This window comes from Dermochelys coriacea, chromosome 23 (genome assembly GCF_009764565.3).
Source record: "Dermochelys coriacea isolate rDerCor1 chromosome 23, rDerCor1.pri.v4, whole genome shotgun sequence".
Taxonomy (NCBI): Eukaryota; Metazoa; Chordata; order Testudines; family Dermochelyidae; genus Dermochelys; species Dermochelys coriacea.
In genome coordinates this window covers 10424000-10440359 of record NC_050090.1, presented here as the reverse complement: position 1 = coordinate 10440359, position 16360 = coordinate 10424000, and positions in this window count along the sequence as shown.

Below are 16360 nucleotides of genomic sequence, written 5' to 3'. Positions count from 1 at the left end.
CTATTTCCCCATGTTATTTCTCCCCCCCACCCCACCCCCCACTGTTCCTCAGACATTCTTGTTAACTGCTGGAAATGGCCCACCTAGCTTGTCACCATGAAAGGTTTTTCTCCTTCCCCCCTCCACCCCGCTGGTGATGGCTCATCTTAAGCGATCACTCTCCTTATAGTGTGTATGATAAAACCCATTGTTTCATGTTCTCTATGTGTGTATATCAATCTCCCCACTGTATTTTCCACCAAATGCATCCGATGAAGTGAGCTGTAGCTGACGAAAGCTTATGCTCAAATAAATTTGTTAGTCTCTAAGGTGCCACAAGTACTCCTTTTCTTTTTGCGAATACAGACTAACACTACTCTGCTACTCTGAAACTTGATAAAGCGGATTCTCAGTCGTGCTGCTCCTGGAACTGGCACCTGCACAGATAGTGCAAAAGCAGAAAATAATTCCAGTGAGAAGAGCGTGTGTGTGTGTGTGGGGGGGGGGGGAACGTGCTCACTAGTTTGAAGACAGAGCTTGGTAAATTCATGAAGGGGATGATAAAATGGGGTTACCTCCAATAGCAGGAGCTAAATTTGCTGTGGAAGGAAGCCCCTTCTAGTCCTGTGCCCCATGTTCCTATGAATGATCCTCCTTGGAAATGCTGAGCCAGCCCCTTAATTCTTTCCTTATCTTAATGGGGGTGTTTCCAGATGAGGCAGAGGAACTGAAGAAATGTTTTGTATCCTCAGGCCGTATTAACTTTATACTGGATTTCCGACAGGGCTCAGGGCAACAGGAGGAACTGCCCCCTCAGCTCAGGAGAGTCCGGGTTGGCAGAATGGGCTAAATTTTTAAAATAGCACAGCTCCCATTTAGACATGGGCAGGAACAGGCCTGAAAACGTAGGCCGCAGAGCTGGTTCGAAAATTATTTGATTTGTTTTGTTTTCAGCAGAAAATTGTGATGAAAATGAAAAAAAAAAAGTTTGGTTTTCTCAACATTTTTGGTGGGAAAATTTCAACTTTTCACCAAACATTAAAAAAAAATGTGTTTTGTTTTCAAGGAGTCAGATAATCACCGAAAAAGAACAAATTGTCAACCAAAGACTGAAATATTTTCATTTTTTAATTTACTGACCAAAAATAAAAATGGAAAATTTCCAAGGAAAGTCAAATTTTGCCACAAAACTCTTGGTCCAAGCTTCAATTTTTCATTAGAAAAAAAGGTTGATGGAATTCATAATAGTTCTCCAGTACAGCCCACGCTTTATGTCAGCCTTGGGAGACGATACCAGCTGGAAGCTGCAGGATGAGAGGCAGGAGGAACTGTGGGGAGAAACCAAACCAATAGTCTCCTGCAGCCCTGGCCACCCATCTTTGCCCTGGACTCCCCCAAACTCCCTGCAGTGGGGCAGGTTGGAGGGAGATGCTCAGCTGGGGCTTTTTAAGGACACCCCCTTTTATCTTGGCATGTTGGAGAGACGCTGAATTAGTGCCTCATGCGCACCCGAAATTGATCAGTGGAAATCTCCCCACTGCCTCCAGTGACTTGGGAATCTGGCAATTATTGAATACAAATTATTTACCATCAGGAATTGATTTTTTCTCAGAGCTGCCACTACTGCTCTGATCAGTGTCACTGAATGAACACTTCTGTCTAGGAAATAAACCCACACAAAATCACAACATTTCAGCCCCTTTCAGGCAAATCTGCTGATACTGTGAATCAGATACATGATAACTCCCACAGATTACGGTGGCGCAATTTTGACATCAATGAGTTCATGCAAATCAGTTTCACTGCACTTGTGTCAATGATCCCCATTTGGTGTAAATCAGTGTCACTCCACTAGAGTCAATGAGTTGGATTCCAGCTGGTGTAATAATCAGAATAACAATTAATAATAACGCATTAGCACCTGAGGACCAATTCCAGGTCAAGTCTCATTGTGCTGAAAAGACCCCAATATCTTTTATTGGATCAGCTTTTTTGGGTGAGAGAGAGACAAGCTTTCGAGCCACACAGAGCTCTTTTTCCAGTCTCTCTCCCCAACAGAAGTTGGCCCAGTAACAGATATTACCTCGCCCACCTTGTCTCTCTCATATCCTGGGACCAACATGGCTACAACTGCACTGAATGCTGACAGAAGTCGTTCTTCGGCTGCTATAGCTACACCACTTCCCTGAATGACAGGCTGACAGAAGCACACTTTTGTTGGCATAGTTGCGTCTACACCAAGGTTTTGCCAGCATAACTATGTTGACTGAGGTGTGTGAAGTTTTCACTTTCTTAGCTGAGATGGCTGTGCTGGCAGACCTTTGTAGTGTAGACTAAGCCCCAGAATGGGCTCCAGCCTCTTAGCCCACAATAAAAATTTCCGACTGTGTCAGAGTAAATACAAATCAGTTACCTTGATAAGGTGGATTCTCAGTCGTGCTGCTCCTGGAACTGGCACCTGCACAGATAGTGCAAAAGCAGAAAATAGTTGGTACAAGAGCAAATGGCGATAAAGTGGTCTGGAACAAATTCAGGCTGGAAATGTGAAGGAGGTTTCTGACTATTAGGGGAAGGAGCCTCCCAGTGAGAAGAGTGTGTGTGTGGAGGGGAACGTGCTCACTAGTTTGAAGACAGAGCTTGATAAATTCATGAAGGGGATGATAAAATGGGGTTACCTCCAATAGCAGGAGCTAAATTTGCTGTGGAAGGAGGCCCCTTCTAGTTCTGTGCCCCATGTTCCTATGAGTGACTCTCCTTGGAAATGCTGAGCCAGCCCCTTAATTCTTTCCTTATCTTAATGGGGGTGTTTTCAGATGAGGCAGAGGAACTGAAGAAATGTTTTGTAGCCTTAGGCCATATTAACTTCATGCTGGATTTCCCACAGGGCTTAGGCAACAGAGGGGAACTGCCCCCTCAGCTCAGGAGAGTCAGGGTTGCCGGAATGGGCTAGATTTTCAAAACAGCACAGCTCCCATTTAGACACGATAATAAGTATCCTGTTTACGAAAAGACTGAAGCTTATTGGGAGCACACTGGTTGCTCACCTGTCCCCATGTTATCAAAGTATGTCCCTAAACATCCACATTTACAACATGTTGGAGCTGCTCTCATGTTTTTCCTGGAAAATGTTTTTTCTTCACGAAAAAATGCCTTTGTGACCAAAGTGAACATTTTGAAAGTGAATTATTTCTTTGGTTTCCAATGAAAATTTCAGTAATCATGTTTGAGTTTTGGTAAAAATGGTCATTATTTGGTAAAAAACAACTGAAACCCAAAAATGTTACCCAGAAAATTTTTGGTTTCTGTTTTTTCATGAAAGAACCTGGAAAAGTTTCACAGGAAATTTTGGAAAAACCGAAAAGTATTCAAAACTGCATGTAAAATTTTTTTCCAACTCTAGTCATTTTAATTTCTGATAACAAACAAGTGCAATGTAATTAGCACTGTTTTACCTGTGACCTTCAGATACCGAGCGTCACTTAGCAGAGATTTTAACACCTGGTTTTTGTCATTTCTGTACATGTATCCACAGGAAATATTGCCTGAGCTGCCAGCCACGCTGTAAGCTAAATCATAAGAGAATTTTCCTCTCCTGGCTTGCAGCCTTGAGATTTCCATCCCATCCTTACAAAAGAAAACAATGGAGACAGGAACTCCTGCAGGGATTAAACATCTGCTGCTAAAAGTGTCCCCCTCATTAGCAGAGGTTGTCCCCAGGAACATCTCAGCGGCAGGAAGTGTGCCTGGAAAAATGAAAACTCAGTGACTCGTACTAAAGTGGTTCATTTTCACATAATCAAGGATCCATTGACATGAGTGAGTGCAGGATCAGACCCTGCTAGAATTACTAGACTAATTGTCAGAGAGAAAATTTTTAGACTCAGATTTTCAAAGTAGCCTAAAGGAGTTAGGTGCTCAAATTGCCTTCAAATGGACTGGAAATTGAGGGGGCCTAAACCCACAAGGTCTCTTTAATGGGGTTTCCTATGATAGCAGGGGATTGGATTCCATGACCCAGGAGGATCTTTCCAGTCCTATGTTCAGTGTTACTAAACATCTTTGCAGATTGGGCCCTTTGGGAAATGCAAAATTCTACTTTAGTTTTTTGTCCCGATCTTGCAATGAGCTGTGCAGGGGCAGCCTTCTATACCCGCGTGGAGTCCATTGACATTAATGGGGCCCCATGAACTTCACAGAGTTCACTGCAGTATCCAGAGCTTGCCTGTCCCATGGTCAAATTTTACTCTCACACTGGAGAAACCTCACTGAGGTTAACTGAGTTTCATTAGTTGGTTTTACTTCTGCAGCTGCTTTGAGCAAGCACTCACCAGAAGAAGTGCAGCTGGAATCCTGCTGTTGCTGTGAGGAGAAGATCAAACCTTGGGAAAGAAAAGCAAATGTATTTTAGGGAAAGGAAATGAAACAAAAGAAGAAACATTTTCTTTTAGGGCTTGGCTACACTTGCAAGTTAGAGCACATTAAAGCAGCTCCTGGTGCTCTAACTCCCGATGTGTCCACACTGGCAAGGCACGCAGAGCACCTGGACTCCGCAGCTGGAGTGCTCCTGGTACTCCACCTCCATGAGAAGCATAAAGCTTGCTGCACTCCGGCTGAAACGCCCGAGCATCAATGTGAACAAGGTCTTGCATTACTGCTCTGTGGTTGACCTCCAGAAACGTCCCATAATCCCCTGAAGTCAAGTGGGCACTCTTCTCGTTGTTTTGGAATCGACTGTAGGAATGCAGATATGCCCTTTCAAAGCTCTGTTTCTGACAGCGGGCTGCTTATCTGCTCCAGGACAAAGCAACCATTAGTGTGGAATGTTGCTTGCTGTGAGTGTGTGGCAGGGGGGAGGGGGATCTGCTGCTGTCTGAACTTACAAGACAGCATGCTGACACACTCTCAGCACCCCAAAACCCAACTCTCTCTCCCCCATATACACACGACACACTCCCTGTCACACTCCACCCCACCCCCCACATTTGAAAAGCACGTTGAAGCCACGTGCACTCTGGGATAGCTACCACAATGCACTGCTCTTTGTGGGGTTGCAAGAGTGGCTAATGTGGCCATGCCAGTGAGTTTGCAGCTGACAGTGTAAACACATGGCAGCGTTTTCCCTGCTGCGGTCTCTGAAGGCTGGTTTAACTCCCAGCAGTCTACATCTGCAAGTGTAGCCATGCCCTTATTTTGCAAGGTAGAACTTCTCTGAAGTGCAAATGAAATGAAGTTTGTGAGTGAAACTAAAAGATTCACTAAGATATTTCACCCCCATTGTCTGCTCTTTAGGAAGTGTAGCTATTAAACTACATCTAGAATTGGTCACATTTTATACATGATCCTTTAAATTAAATGTTCGGTCTTTATTTTTTAGAAAGAGAAATGCAATGTTTCTCCTCATCCTTGTCCACAGCAAATTTCTCATTATAATGTCCAGTAAGTTTATCATATTGTCAGTTAAACTGAAAAGACTTTAACTGAATAAAAAGAAAGATAAGAATGATACCACATCTGTGTAGGTACTTAAGTTGAAAAATTTCTATCAAAACTGTTCAATGGAAAGTTGGGATTTTAGCTCAGTGCAATTTTCTGCAGAAAATGTGTTCTTTTGGTATACAATTTTGACTTTCTTGAAAAACCTCACACCTGAAAATCAAAACTCTTTTAGATAAACCTTTTTGGTGTTGGTGTTTTGTTTTTCAATGAAAAGGTGACATTTTACAAGGAAATTTTTGACAAAAATTACATATATATATATATATATATATATATATATATATAGTCCCAGAGAGATGCACCTACTCCCACTTCACTGGCTCTTTGCACTGCAGAGCTACACCTCATTAGTCTAAGGGGCATTAGTATAAAGCAGAATCCAGGCTATGGCAACCTGAAAAAGGGCCTGAGTCTTCTTTCACTCTCAGGAGTTCTGCTCTAGTTTAATTCCACTGGGCCCAATCCTTCATCACCCTGAACCTGGTGGGGTTCCCGTCCAGATTCTCACCGTGCATCGTTTCTCAAAGCTCCACACGCACACAACACAGCCAAGTGTCACAATACTCACAGAGAAGCCACAGCCATGGCAAGAGAAGCCCTGTGAGATTCTCCATCAGCTGCCCAGCCCGAGAACTCTGGAGTGGTCTCTGCTCCCCACGGCAGGGCCTGCGTCCTGCTCCGGCTCCTCCAGAGCATCATAATGTGGAGAAAGTGCAGCTGCTCTGAGCCCTGCTCTAACCTGCCTCTGCTCTTCTGGTCGTTGCTCAAAAAGGTACACTTCAGCTCTCTGCTCTGCACCTCCCTCTTCTCCTGGAGGCTTGTGCAGCACAGCAGCAGCCTCTCTGCCCTGCTCCCTGAGTAGGTGCAAGAAAACCCACAGTTTCTTCCTACGCTGACCTCTCTCCCTCTTGGGGTGAAGCAGTGGGGATGCTGCTGCAGGCCTGAGCTCCGAGCCTGCTCTTGCTTATAACAGTTTGGAAGGAGAATGCGCAGTCTCTCTCTCAATCCCTCTCTGTGCAGGATGGTTGTCGTGGCGAGCTGTCCACTTAGAGGCAATTTCTGCTCCTTTAGGTTGTCAAGAGAAAAGAGTCTTCAGTCCCCCTCTGCTCAGGTGAGTCCACTTCTGCTGCCAGCCTATATTGTCTGTGGCCTATGTCCCCCACTCACACTAAGAATAGAAAGGAGCTTGCTGCCTTTTACTCCATGAGACACACGTGGACTTTCTCACACCTGAATGCTTTGCACATCCTGGGCTTTGGTCTCTTTTCTCTTGCCCTGATGTAAATCAGGAGTAGCTTGAAATCAAGACTGGATGTTTTGATAACATGTGCCTACTTCAAATAGGAATTAATTCAGGGAAGTTCTATGGCTTGTGTTATACAGGAGGTCAGACTAGATGATTGGACTCTATCCTGGGAAGCAGTGACTCTGAAAAAAATTGGGGGAGGGGAGAAGGAGGATGGATAATCATCTGAACATGAGCTCCCAATATAATACTATGTTCAAAAGAGCCAATGTGTTCCTGGGATCATAGATTCATAGATACTAAGGTCAGAAGGGACCACTCTGATCATCTAGTCCGACCTCCTGCACAGCGCAGGCCACAGAATGTCACCCACCACTCCTATGAAAAACCTCACCCATGTCTGAGCTATTGAAGTCCTCAAATCATGGTTCAAAACTTCAAGGAGCAGAGAAGCCTCCCTCCAGTCAACCATGCCCCATGCTACAGAGGAAGGCAAAAAAAAAACAAAACCTCCAGGGCCTCTCCAATCTGCCCTGGAGGAAAACTCCCTCCCGACCCCAAACATGGCAATCAGCCAAACCCTGAGCACATGGGCAAGATTCACCAGCCAGATACCCAGGAAAGAGTTTTCTATAGTAAATCAGATCCCATCCATCTAATATCCCATCTCAGGGGATTTGGCCTATTTACCCTGAATATTTAAAGATCAATTACTTACCAAAATCCCATTATCCCATCATACCATCTCCTCCATAAACTTATCGAGTAGAATCTTAAAACCAGATAGATCTTTTGCCCCCACTGCTTCCCTTGGAAGGTTATTCCAAAACTTCACTCCTCTGATGGTTAAAAACCTTCGTCTGATTTCAAGTCTAAACTTCCTGGTGGCCAGTTTATACCCATTTGTTCTTGTGTCCACATTGATGCTGAGCTTAAATAATTCCTCTCCCTCTCCTATATTTATCCCTCTGATATATTTATAGAGAGCAATCATATCTCCCCTCAACCTTCTTTTAGTTAGGCTAAACAAGCCAAGCTCCTTAAGTCTCCTTTCATAAGACAAGTTTTCCATTCCTCGGATCATCCTAGTAGCCCTTCTCTGTACCTGCTCCAGTTTGAATTCATCCTTTTTAAACATGGGAGACCAGAACTGCACACAGTTCATAAACAGGGGAATTCTGAATAGCAGTAGAGAGGTTATTTTACCTCTTTATTTGCACTGGTGAAACTGCTGCTATGTCCAGCTCTGGTGCCCACAATTCCAAGAAGGATGTTGATAAATAGGAGAGGGTTGATAAATAGGAGAGGGTACAGAGAAGAGCCATGAGAATGATTAAAGGATTAGAAAACCTGCCTTATCTTGATGCACTCAAGGAGCTCAATCTATTTGGCATAAGAAGGAGAAGGTTAAGGGGTAACGATCCCAGTCTGTAAGTACCTATATGGGAAACAAATATGTAATAATGGGGTCTTCTGTCTAGCAGAGAAAGAGATAACATGATGTAATGGCTGGAAACTGAAGCTAGACAAATTCAGACTGGAGATAAAGCATACGTTTTTAAAGGTGAGGGTAATTAACCACTGGAACAATTTATCATGGGCAGTGGTGGATTCTCCATGACTGACAATTTTTAAATTGAGAGTGGATGTTTTTCTAAATGATCTGCTCTGGGAATTCAGGGAAATTCTCTAGCCTGCGTTATACAGGAGGTCAGATGAATACACTAGTCCCTTCTGGCCTTAGAATCTACGAAGCTAGGGTCACAATGTTCTCTTTGGACCTTACAATCTATGCACTTCATGGCACCATTTACCCCCGTGGAAAGTGAGCTGAAAATGCTGCCAAATCATTCTGCATGCCCTCGCATGGGGTAAATGACGAGTAGGGCTGGTCAAAACATTTCTAATGAAACATGTTTCCCAAGAGAAAATGTGATTTTTGGCAAAATCAAAAAATTCTCCTGGAAAAGATCAATATTGGTGGAGTTTTCTGTCATTAGGAGTGAAGTTGACATAAATCTTTGTGTCCACCTAAGCCACTATAATGCCTCATGGCAGTTCCAGGTCTTTCATGCCCCCATTTTCTCCTAAGGGCCTTGCTCTGTGGGTGGCAGGTACCGCACCTCTGAAACCCAAACCCTCAGGGTTGCTGAGCGAGACACTTAAGATCTGGGTCATTCAATGCAGGGTCAGATGAGGGAAATGCCACTAATGCCCCACTACCAGAGGCTGCACCTGCTGACTCAGACTATTATTTAGTAACAGTAGATTCTGGGATTCAAAAAATTAAAGACCATAAAATACAAACTGTCAACAGCAGATATCAAAAGTTTAGCTTTAAATCAAACTCTAATTTTGTACTTTGCATCTCTGAATATTTAGCACGATGGAAATATATTTTCATCAGTTTGGGTGCATACAGTGAAATTGACATTTATCAATAAAAATCTAAGCCTAGTTATTGTCCTGCTTTCTGCCCAACCCTTTTGGGTGGCTTGTGCCTCTGTAAGAAGTAGCGGGGAGAAGTCCCTAAGTGCAGGAAAAACAATTGTACCCGGCCAACATTGTGTGACGTGTGTGTGTGTGTTTGTGTGTAACAATCTTTCTGTTACTTTGGAATACTAAGTGGTATTATTTAAAAATAAAACCAAACCAATTCATCTTAAACCTACAAAACAAGAGTTTTACAAACCAGGAGTGTTGATTTAGGTCCTTAAAACCTCACATATTTACACAATATATATTTACACACATAGAGATACATACATATTCTTTTCCTTAACATTCCTTGCACTGCTATTACTATTTTTTACATAACTGTACCCCAATTACACTTCCATTTTGTATAAGCAGAGACAGTTAAGTTCCAATAGAAACCTCTTATGATCCTGTAGTGATTTTGATTAACTTGTTCAATAATCAAATAATATAGATCAGAGTATCTGTCTGCCTGCTGCCTGCAGATGTCCTTTACAGACCATTTCTGTGGGGAAAGGTCCCATTTTCCCTCAGAATAGCTATAAAGTCTCCTGGGGACAAAAACACAGTGGTGGTAGTAGCCACCTGACCCCCTTGTATAATTTCTTTAACTACTGCTGTCCTGGGTCAGACCAAGGGTCCATCTATCCCAATAGCCTGTCTTGGATGGTGGCCAGTACCAGAGCTTCAGGGGGAATGTACAGAACAGGGCAATTTTGGAGAGAGGTTTAGGGTCAATTCAAATATAGGGTTGTATCCTTGACCATCTTGACTAATAGGCATTGATATGCTATCCTCCATAAATTTATCTAATTATTTTTTTATTCCAATTATATTTTTGGCCATCACAACATCCTATGGCAACGAGTTCCACAGGCTAGATGTGGGTTGTGTGAAAAAGTACTTCTGCTTGTTTGTATTAAACCTCCTGCCTATTCATTTCATTGGGTGATCTCTGGTTTTTGTATTGTGTGGAAGGGCGAATAACACTTCTCACCTCTCTTTTCCCACACCATTCATGATTTTATAGATCTCTATCCTATTCCCCCTCTTAGGGTATGTCTACACTATGAAATTAGATCAAATTTATAGAAGTTAGTTTTTTAGAAATCATTTTTATATAATCGACTGCGTGTGTCCCCACACAAAATGCTCTAAGTGCATTAAGTGCATTAACTCGGCCGAGTGCTTCCACAGTACCAAGGCTAGCGTCAACTTCCAGAGCGTTGCACTGTGGGTAGCTATCCCACAGTTCCCGCAGTCTCTGCCGCCCATTGGAATTCTGGATTGAGATCCCATTGCCTAATGGGGCAAAAACATTGTCGCGGGAGGTTCTGGGTATATGTCATCAGGCCCTCCCTCCCTCCATGAAAGCAACGGCAGACAATCATTTTGTGCCTTTTTTCCTGAGTTACCTGTGCAGACACCATACTACAGCAAGCATGGATCCCGCTCAGCTCACTGTCACCGTACGTCTTCTGGGTGCTGGGAGACACGGTACTGCATTGTTACACAGCAGCAACCCATTGCCTTGTGGCAGCAGATGGTGAAATAGGCCTGATAGCCATAGTTGTCATGTCCGAGGTGCTCCTGGCTGCCTCGGTAAAGTCGGTCAGGAGTGCCTGGGCAGACATGGGTGCAGGGACTAAATTAGGAGTGACTCGACCAGGTAATTCTCTTTAGTCCTGCCAGCAGTCCTATTGTACTGTCTTATGGCGAGCAGCAAGGAGATGAGGATGGCAAGTAGTCCTATTGCACCATCTTCTGCTGAGCAGTCAGGAGACGTGGATGGCTAGTAGTCCTACTGCACCGTCTTCTGGCAGTCAAAGATGTCAAAGATAGATGGAGTGGATCAAAACAAGAAATACACCAGATTTGTTTTGTATTCATTTGCTCCCCCCTCCCTCCCTCAGTGAAATCAACCTCCGACAATCATTTTGGTGAGGTCTGTCAGGGGCACCTTGAAAACTTTAATGGAGATTCAGTCCTGCCTGAAATACCAGGAGGAGAGATAGCTCAGTGGGTTGAGCATTAGGTTGAGCATTGGCCTGCTAAACCCAGGGTTTTGAGTTCAATCCTTGAGGGGGCCATTCTGTATGACAGTTGTTTTTGTTTCTCCTTGATGTAAAGCCACCCCCTTTGTTGATTTTAATTCCCTGTAAGCCAACCCTGTAAGCCATGTTGTCAGTCGCCCCTCCCTCCTTCAGAGCAATGGCAGACAATTGTTCCGCACCTTTTTTCTGTGCAGACGCCATACCACGGCAAGCATGGAGCCTGCTCAGATCACTTTGACAATTAGGAGCACATTAAACACCACACGCATTATCCAGCAGTATATGCAGCACCAGAACTTGACAAAGCAAAACCGGGCGAGTAGGAGACATCAGCGCGGTGACGAGAGTGATGAGGACATGGACACAGGCTTCTCTCAAAGCATGGGCCCTGTCAATGTGGGCATCATGGTGCTCTAATGGGGCAGGTTCATGCCATGAAACGCCGATTCTGGGCCCAGGAAACAAGCACAGACTGGTGGGACCACATAGTGTTGCAGGTATAGGACGATTCCTAGTGGCTGCAAAACTTTCGCATGCGTAAGGTCACTTTCATGGAACTTTGTGACTTGCTTTCCCCTGCCCTGAAGCACAAGAATACCAAGATGAGAGCAACCCTCACAGTTCACAAGCGAGTGGCAATAGCCCTGTGGAAGCTTGCAATGCCAGACAGCTACCAGTCAGTTGGGAATCAATTTGGAGTGGGCAAATCTACTGTGGGGCCTGCTGTGATGCAAATAGCCAACGCAATCAAAGATCTGCTGATATCAAGGGTAGTGACCCTGCGAAATGTGCAGGTCATAGTGGATGGCTTTGCTGCAATGGGATTCCCTAACTATGGTGGGGCCATAGATGGAACCCATATCGCTATCTTGGCACCAGAGCACCAAGCTGGCGAGTACATAAACTGCAAGGGGTACTTTTCAATAGTGCTGCAAGCACTGGTGGATCACAAGGGACGTTTCACCAACATCAACATGGGATGGCCGGGAAAGGTACATGATGCTCGCAACTTCAGGAACTCTGGTCTGTTTCAAAAGCTGCAGGAGGGGACTTTATTCCCAGATCAGAAAATAACTGTTAGGGATGTTGAAATGCCTATAGTTATCCTTGGGGACCCAGCCTACCCCTCAATGCCATGGCTCATGAAGCCATACACAGGCAGCCTGGAGAGTAGTCAGGAGCTGTTCAACTACAGGCTGAGCAAGTGCAGAATGGTGATAGAATGTGCATTTGGATGTTTAAAAGCACGCTGGCGCAGTTTACTGACTCGGTTACACCTCAGCAAAACCAATATTTCCACTGTTATTACTGCTTGTTGTGTGCTCCACAATATCTGTGAGAGTAAGGGGGAGATATTTATGGCAGGGTGGGAGGTTGAGGCAAATTGCCTGGCCGCTGGTTATGAATACAGCCAGACACCAGGGCAGTTAGAAGAGCACAGGAGGGCGCGGCGCACATCAGAGAAGCTTTGAAAGCCAGTTTCATGACTGGCCAGGCTATGGTGTGAAAGTTCTGTTTGTTTCTCCTTGATGAGCCCCCCCCCAGCTTGGTTCACTCTATTTTCCTGTAAGCTAACCACCCTCCCTTCCTCCCTTCGATCACTGCTTGCAGAGGCAATAAAGTCATTGTTGCTTCACATTCATGCATTCTTTATTAATTCATCACACATATAGGGGGTGTGAGAGGGTCAGGCCAGATGGCTATAGGAGAGTAATAGAAGGCAGATATATTAGCATCAGGCTAAGTAGGTCCCTTTTCCCTGGGTAAGGTAACAGGGAAGGTTCCAGAACAATCAGGAACCTTCTGTAGACAATTAAGACAGGCTGATTAGAACACCTGCAGCCAGTCAAGAAGCTACTAGAATCAATTAAGGCAGGCTAATCAGGGCACCTGGGTTTTAAAAAGGAGCTCACTTCAGTTTGTGGTGTGCGTGTGAGGAGCTGGGAGCAAGAGGCACTAGGAGCTGAGAGTGAGAATGTGGACTGTTGGAGGACTGAGGTGTACAAGCATTATCAGACACCAGGAGGAAGGTCCTATTGTGAGGATAAAGAAGGTGTTGGGAGGAGGCCATGGGGAAGTAGCTCAGGGAGTTGTAGCTGTTGCACAGCTGTTCCAGGAGGTACTCCAGACAGCTGCATTCCACAGGGCCTTGGGCTCGAACCTGGAGTAGAGGGCAGGTCCGGGTTCCCCCCAAATCCTCACAACTCCTAGTCAGACACAGGAGGAGCTGACCTGGTCTGTGGGTTCAGAAAAACAGCCAAGCTGAGGGCTGCCATGAAGCTCCATGGTGAGAAAATTCACCAATAAGTGCAAGACCTACCAGGTAGAGCAGGAACATTGTCACAGGCAAGGTAGCCCGGGAGGGGTGGTGGAGGAGGGAAGCACCGGGAGGGGTGGTGGAGAAGAGAAGGACAAGGCCACTAAGAGTTTAAAACTTACTGAATGCCAGCCGTCTGTTGCTTGGGCAATCCTCTGGGGTGGAGTGGCTGGAGGCCACCCCACCGCATTCTTGGGAGTCTGGGTGAGGAGACTATGGAACTTGGGGAGGAGGGCGGTTGGTTACACAGGGGCTGTAGCGGCGGTCTGTGCTCCTGCTGCCTTTCCTGCAGCTCAACCATATGTTGGAGCATATTAGTTTGCTCCTCCAGCAGCCTCAGCATTGAATCCTGCCTCCTCTCATCATGCAGCCACCACCTTTCAGCTTCAGCCCTCTCTTCAGCCTGCCACTTACTCTCTTCAGCCTGACACCTCTCCTTCTGGTCATTTTGTGCTTTCCTGCACTTTGACATTGTCTGCCTCCACACATTCGTCTGTGCTCTGTCAGTGTGGGAGGACAGCATGAGCTCAGAGAACATTTCATCGCGAGTACGTTTTTTTCGCCTTCTAATCTTCGCTAGCCTCTGGGAAGAAGATCCTGTGATCCTTGAAACACATGCAGCTGGTGGAGGAAAAAAAAAGGGACCGTGGTATTTAAATAGACACATTCTATAGAACAGTGGGTACATTCTTTCACGGTAAACCTCGCTGTTAACATTACATACATAGCACATGTGCTTTTGTTACAAGGTCGCATTTTCCCTCCCCCCACCATGTGGCTAGCCCTTCCCCCGTCCCCGTGGCTAACAGTGGGAAACATTTCTGTTCAGCCACAGGCAAACAGCCCAGCAGGAATGGCCACCTCTGAATGTCCCCTTAAGAAAAGCACATGGTCAACCAGGTGACCATGAATGATATCACTCTCCTGAGGATAACACAGAGAGATAAAGAACGGATGTTGTTTGAATGCCAGCAAACATACACAGCAATGCTTTGTTCAGCAATGATTCCCGACTACATGCTACTGGCCTGGCATGGTAAAGTGTCCTACCATGGTGGATGGAATAAGGCTGCCCTCCCCAGAAACCTTTTGCAAAGGCTTTGGGAGTACATCCAGGAGAGCTTTATGGAGATGTCCCTGGAGGATTTCCGCTCCATCCCCAGACACGTTAACAGACTTTTCCAGTAGCTGTACTGGCCACGAACACCAGGGCAAATTAATCATTAAACACTCTTGCTTTTAAACCATGTATACTCTTTAAAAAGGTACACTCATCAGAGGTCCCTTCTCTGCCTGGTGGGTCCAGGAGGCAGCCTTGGGTGGGTTCGGAGGTACTGACTCCAGGTCCAGGGTGAGAAACAGTTCCTGGCTCTTGGGAAAATGGGTTTCTCTGCTTGCTTGCTGTGAGCTATCTACAACCTCATCATCATCATGTTCCTTGTCCCCAAAACCTGCTTCTGTGTTGCCTCCATCTCCATTGAAGGAGTCAAACACAGTTGGGGTAGTGGTGGCTGAACCCCCTAAAATGGTATGCAGCTCATCATAGAAGTGGCATGTTTTGGGCTCTGACCCGGAGCAGCTGTTCGCCTCTCTGGTTTTCTGGTAGGCTTGCCTCAGCTCCTTAAGTTTCATGCGACACTGCTTCGGGTCCCTGTTATGGCCTCTGTCCTTCATGCCCTGGGAGATTTTCACAAATGTTTTGGCATTTCAAAAACTGGAACAGAGTTCTGATAGTATGGATTCCTCTCCCCATATAGTGATCAGATCCTGTACCTCCCGTTCGGTCTATGCTGGAGCTTTTTTGCAATTCTGGGACTCTATCATAGTCACCTCTGCTGATGAGCTCTGCACTCACGCTGGCCAAACAGGAAATGAAATTCAAAAGTTCATGGGCCTTTTTCTGTCTACCTTGCCAGTGCATCTGAGTTGAGAGTGCTGTCCAGAGCGGTCACAATGGAGCACTCTGGTATAGCTCCCGGAGTCCAATACCGTCTAATTGCATCCACAATACCCCAAATTCAACCCAGCAAGGCTGATTTCAGCGCTAATCCCCTTGTTGGGGGTGGAGTAAGGAAATTGATTTTAAGAGCCCTTTAGGTTGAAAAAAAGGGCTTCGTCATGTGGACGGGTGCAGGGTTAAATCGATTTAACGCTGCTAAATTCGACCTCAACTCCTAGCATAGACTACGGATTAGTCGTCTCTTTTTACTTACTGTGTAATGGGAACATCCAGCAGATGAGACATCTGAAAAATAAATACTGTATTTATAGCCATTTTTATTAGTAATTTTTCAGGTCAAATAGCATCTGAATTTTAAACATCTCTTCAATCCCCGTTATATGTGTGAGTAGTGCTGAAGGATTCAGACATCATGGGGATGATATTTCTAAAAACTACTTTTCAGTACTTAAGTTCTGAGAGGAATAAATAGCAATTCAAACAATAAATCTACCATTTGAAGCACATGTATGGGAGAGGTGATTTGGGGTCACTTTCAGATCTTTATTAGGAGGGCATCCGTTTCATGAAAAATGGAACCTGGGATCATGGATTTGGGTCATGATGGATTCTCCATCACTGGCAATTTTTAAATCAAGATTGGAAATTTTTTCCTAAATGATCTGCTCTAGGAATTACTTCATGGCAGTTCTCTGGCTTGTGTTATAAAGGAGGTCAGACTAGATGATCACAATGGTCCCTTCTGGCCTTGGAATCTATGAATCTATAACTCATTGCAGTGAAACAGAATAGGCTTAGGCAATGAGCACCCGTACCATCTGCTTTCGGGA